Source organism: Marmota marmota, unplaced genomic scaffold (assembly GCF_001458135.2).
Source record: "Marmota marmota marmota unplaced genomic scaffold, marMar, whole genome shotgun sequence".
Lineage (NCBI taxonomy): Eukaryota > Metazoa > Chordata > Mammalia > Rodentia > Sciuridae > Marmota > Marmota marmota.
The window spans coordinates 1-6,128 of NW_025999844.1; the positions used below are offsets into that span (position 1 = coordinate 1).

The 6,128-nt window shown below is 35.4% G+C and overlaps 1 long non-coding RNA gene across 1 annotated transcript; it reads left to right on the forward strand.

The window, feature by feature from the left end:
* Window positions 1-6: 6 nt before the first annotated feature.
* LOC107134355 lies at window positions 7-5,736 on the forward strand. Its single transcript, XR_001502429.2, has 2 exons — window positions 7-4,514; window positions 4,826-5,736. It is a non-coding gene; the product is annotated as an uncharacterized LOC107134355 (long non-coding RNA).
* The last annotated feature ends 392 nt before the right edge of the window (window positions 5,737-6,128 follow it).

Genomic DNA, 6,128 nt, shown 5'->3' on the forward strand with positions numbered 1-6,128 from the left:
TTTTTTTTTTTTTTTTGGTACACAATGATTGAATCCAAGGGTGCTTAACCACTGAGCCATATCACCAACTTTTTATTATTTTTTTATTTGCAGATAGGGCCTCACTAAGTTTAAGTCTTTCAGGTTGACCTTGGACTTGCAATCTTCCTGCCTCAGCCTCCAGAGTCACTGGGATTACAGGCATAAACCACTGCACCTGTCTCCAGCCCTTTTTTATTTTGAATCAGGGTCTCATTCAATTGCCCAGGCTGGTCTCAAACACGAATCCTCCTGCTTTAGCCTCCTAAATTGCTGATAATACAGGCATATGCCACCATGCCAGGCAATAGTAATGTTAGTTTGAGAGAGAATTCAAGGAAAATGATAAGAACTCTGTTTACAATATTAATTTTGATTTGATATACATTATTTCCAGCCTATTAGGGTGTTAGCAGTACTGCAAATGTTCATTTATGGTTCAACACTTATAGACTAAAGGTGGCCCTCAAAATAGTACAGACTCTAAATCAGTATTTCTCATTCTTTAGCATACATTAGAATTTCCTGAGCAGCTTTATCAGACACAGATTGCTATACCCCACCTCCCAGAGTTTCTAATTAATTAGATCTAGGGAAGAAAGAAATTTTTCCCAAGGAATGCTTAATGTTACTGTCAGGCAGTACACTTTGCAAAACCATACAAATTAGAAGCCCTTGTGAGCCCAAGGTACCCATCAAAAAACTTTCAACCAAGTGATATTCAATCAAGAGCCAGTAATGCTAGGGAAGAAACACCATTCTTTTGCCTGTCAACAGTTAGTATTTCCAGAAACTAAACTAAGAGAGGAGTTCTGGTGTGTGTCTTGTAGCCACAGCACTGTTATTCTATGAACCATTCTAAAATGGCAATTTTGTAGGGCTGGGCATGATGGCACATGCCTGTAATCCCAGGGACTCAGGAAGCTGAGGCAATCTCAAGTCTCAAGCCAGTCTCAGCAAATTAGCAAGGCCCTAAACAACTTAATGAGACCCTATCTCAAAATTAAAGGGATAGGCAGGGATAAAATGCCCCTGGGTTCAATTCCTAGTACCCACACCCAGCCCAAATCTTTTGTTGGTAAATAACTCAGTATGTGAAACTCTTCCTTTGCATTCCTAGACAAAACAGCTAGACCTTGACCTCCAATGTTTACTTTGTCACAGCCATAGCTTCCAAGTGACTTTTTTTTTAAATTTTATTGGTTGTTCAAAACATTACAAAGCTCTTGACATATCATATTTCATACATTTGATTCAAGTGGGTTATGAACTCCCATTTTTACCCCGTATACAGATTGCAGAATCACATCGGTTACACGTCCACATTTTTACATATTGCCATACTAGTGACTATTGTATTCTGCTCTTTCCTATCCTCTACTGTCCCCCCTCCCAAGTGACTTTTATTTAAACTGCAACAACTAAAACTCAAGTGGTAGAGCCAGTGCTCTAACATAGTCCCCAGCAAACTAAATAGATAGATAATTGCATCTTTTTTTTTCCATGCATTTCTCTTTTATTTTTTGAAGAACCTACAAGGTAAAAAGTAGATTTTTTTCCATTTTATAGAGGATGAAATTATGTTACAAAAAAGATGAGTAATGAATTTGTGATCTCAAACCATGTGGATTTTACATCTTTAATGATAAATTTTCCTTAAATTGCTGAATCGCACAGCAGTCATGTCATAATCAGAAAATTACTGCCAAATAATTGTAAAATTTGTAAGATGTAAAGTATATAAAGTAGATACTAAATACAGACACTTAAATATTTTGTTGAAGCTATTGACTGTATAATTAAACATTTTCAAAAGGTATAATTTATTTAAAATTTGGTAAAATTTATGTGAAGTTTTAAAAGCTATTCATAATGAATTTAGAAAGATAGTATGTGTCTAGGAAGTGAAGTATAAATGACTCAAGACATGGCAGAGAAAAGGGATGAATAGCCAGCTGTAGAGGAGCATGCCTATAATCCTGGCATCTTGGGGGAGGGTAAGGCAGGAGGATCGCAAGTTAAGGCCAGTCCCAACAACTTGGTGAGGACTGAGAAACTTAGTGAGACCCCATCTCAAAAATTAAGAGCTGAGGATGTAGCTCAGTAGTAAAGGAAGCTATAAATCCCCAGTACAACAAAGAGGAGGGGAATAAATGGAATGGGAAAGTTCGATGTCTTTAAAACTGAACCCTTACCTCTTAAAACTAACCCTCAGTCCTTTAAGGAAATGTATCATGTGGGGGTTATTTGAAAACACAGTAGCATCCTATAAGTGCTAATAGAACTCAACATTCTGGGCTTTGGGTTTTGTTTGTTATGCGGGGCGTACCAGGAATTGGAACCCATGGGCACTTAACCACTGAGCCACATCCACAGCTCTTTTCATTCTTTTAAATTTTGAGATAATGTCTCTCTCACTAAGTTGCTTAGGACCTCGGAGTTGCTGACACTGGCCTCGAACCTCAAATCCTGCTACCTCAGCTTCCTGAGTCCCTGGGATTACAGGTGTATGCCACCATACCCAGCTAAAACTCGACATTCTGAAAGTCATTTTAAAATAACCATAAACTGTCAAAAATGGACAGAATCAACTTTTTTTAGAATCTGGAATCTAATCCAAAACTCTTAGTAACCCAGAGACTAATGAAGAAAAGGGCAGCTAATTTTTGATATTGAGGGAAATCTCTTCAGGCACTGATGACCACTGAAATAATGGAATACAGACTTCAATGACTATACCGAACAAGAAATTCAGCCTCTGAGAAGAAATTGGTAAAACTTACTAAACAATGACTGTGGTCCTCAGTGATCAACAACAAACAACTCTGAGGCAGGAGAGAATCTGATTATTACAGTTAACACATTTACAAAGTTCAGATACCCAATTTTCAAAAAAAAAAAAAAAATTACAAGGCATGCACACAAAAAAGGAAAGTGTCTCATTCAAAGGAGAAGATATATTGACAGAAATATTCCCTGAGGAGTCCAGATATTGAAGTTAGACAACAGTCAAATAAACTCAAAAAGCTTAAGGAAAGTCTGAATAAATAAAAAACTAAAGGAAACCAGGAAAATGATGGATGACCAAAATGAGAATACAAATAAAGAACTTGTAAAACCTAGAAATTTTGGGACTACAAGTGATTTTAAGACATGCTAGAACTAGACCTACCAAAAAGTATATACTGAACCAGGCATGGGTAATACACACCTGTAATCCTAGCTGCTCAGGTACTCACGAGGCAAGAAGATCACAAGTGTGAGGCCAACCTGGGCAACTTAGACCCTGTCTCAAAATTAAGATTTTAAAAAGGGCCATGGAAGTAGCTCATTGGTAGAGCACTTGCTTAGCATGCACAGGATACCGGATTCAATCCCCAGTACCAAAAACCAAAGGTATATACTAAAACTTTTGAAGGACTTAACTCTTCACCCTCCTCGCAGTATGTTCAAGTAAGTAAAAAGAGAAAGAGCATTTAGAAGCTCTGTGATGGAATTAGACACTTAATGTAAGTTGATGTTAATAATTTCTAATATAAAACATCTATTAGACAAGATGTCAGGGAAGTTGGGCTTTTGTTGACTTGCTTTTCATTGGCTAATTTGTCTTGGGACAAGCACTGAACATCTCACCCATAGTGGGCTGTTCTGTGAAACAGATTATCTGTTCTTTGAAAAAATGAAGAGCCTGTAAAACTGTACAGAACAGCTAAAACTGTCAGGCATCTACAATGCATTATATTGGCTGGTTTCTTATTAAAACTGTTTAAATCAGGGAGGAGAACGCTGTTTTGAAAAACTGTTGTACTAAAAAGTCACAGGAAATTGGAGTATATTTAATTGGCTAATTTGAAAGAAAGACACAAATAACCAAAATCATAGTACAATTTTGAAACTCATTTGTGGTCAGTTTTCTTCCTCATTCCTAACAAACTGAACCACATTTCTTTTTCTTTATGCTCTGGTATGAGTTAACAGTAAAAGCCAAAGAAATAGCATCAAACATAATCAGATTTTGATTGCTTTGTTGATTCTTTCTAGTTACCAGTCTAAAAAGTCCATCTTAACAAAATTTAGGATCCAATTATCAGCCTTTCCAAAGGGTTTCTGAAGTTTTTTTGTTGTTGTTGTTGTTTGGTTTTTATTAATTAAAAATATTTCCTTTACCAAGTCACTTTCAATGAAGCTTTTCAGTGGAAAGTGTGGTGTTCTGCCTTGAAATCCATTTGCTACTTGGGAAAAACTAAATCTGGTTAAAAATGAAATTTCTGGTTAAAATTAAATCTCTATTGGTTTTAGACTGTGGCTTTTCTTTGCTCCTACCTCATTAGATTTATATTACACAAGTTTTCTTTTGGAAATAGGTACAGAATTTTCACAGCTGTATTCAGGTAACTGAAGACTTTGTGTCCCCAGAACATCTTGTACAGTCATTTCACTTAACACAGGAACTGAGACTTTTGAAGGAAGAAATCAATTATGATGATAAGCTCCAGGTAAGAAATGAATGTTTAGTCCTTTTATATTCAGAAAATAAATTATATGCATAATAGTTTAGGCAGTCATTGCCTGGTTTGTCACAACAAGCTAACCAAAGATTAATATTAATGTGTATTTAATTGTATGAATTTTAGTGGCTCTTATTATAACTTTTGGCTTAGCAATACTTTTAAATTTTGACATTTTTGTTATTGAATTTGGCTTTCCTAGGTCCCCATTAAAATTATTAATATTTTTTAGCATGGTGGTTGTCATTTGTCAGTCTCTCTCCATCTCAAGTGATGAGAAATGTCAATATCTCTTTCAGGTTAAAAATATCTTGTATCATGCAGTCAAAGAAATGGTGAGAGCTTTGAAGATACATGAAGATGAAGTAGAGGATATGGAAGAAAATTAAGTGTGGGCCTGTTTAATTTTAGACCGTAGAACCGGGATTACCTCCCCTTGAATGATGACATGTGTGCACACTGACTTAAGCTTCACAAAACCATCAGTGCCAAGAAATTCTCTTTGTAGTGATTACTTGTTACTGACACCACAGCAGTATAGCATATGTCACAGCTCCTGTGATTCAATGTCCTAAAACAAGCTAAATTTAAAAACAGCACTTCAGAGCTGTTTCTGTATCATAGTGTATATGATGTTTGTGAAAATGTCAGATTTAAAATGATGTATTTATTTTTGGTAAAAAAAAAAAATTCTACGCTATATTGTTGATCAAGTGTAAATGTGCCCTTGTACAGTTTAATAAGATAACTGATATTTTTCACTACATTGAGACAGTTACTGTGAGAATAGGACACAAACACCAGCTATTGCCTGCGTTTGGGAAATTGCTGAATCGCACAGCAGTCATGTCATAATCAGAAAATTACTGCCAAATAATTGTAAAATTTGTAAGATATAAAGTATATAAAGTAGATACTAAATACAGACACTTCAATATTTTGTTGAAGCTATTGACTGTATAATTAAACATTTTCAAAAGGTGTAATTTATTTAAAATTGTCTCATTTTGGTAAAATTTATGTGAAGTTTTAAAAGCTAAATATTAAACTTAATATGCTATGTAAATATATACATATATACATTTAATGATGTATTTTTTTAAAACATTGGCTTGCTTTTGTTAAAGTGCAAGTGTTACATATGGCTTTGTACATTAAAGTTAAAAGGGGTTTTACATTTTCCATTAAAAAGACTTTATCAGAAATTGGATTACTTAGTTCTTCCTCTTTTGACATATATTACTGGGACAGACAAGAGCTTGCAGTTGAGAGTTTGGACATGCATAATACTAAGCTGTGTGACTCCAGTGAGTTGCATTAATTTAGAGTCTTGATTTTAATAGCTCAGCTGGCTACTTGAGGTGTATATAGGCCTAACTCTTGAATTACTGGAAATATGTATTTCTCCACTGACATCTGCAAAATATTATGAAAAAAAAAAAATGCCAGGCGCAGTGGTGCACATTTGTAACCATATCTAACTTGGTAGGATCACTAGTTCAAGGCCAGTCTCACCAACTTAGCAAGACCCTATCTCAAAATAAAAAGGGTTGGGGATATGGATGGGTGGGTAAGTGCCCCTAGGTTTAATCTGCAGTATGG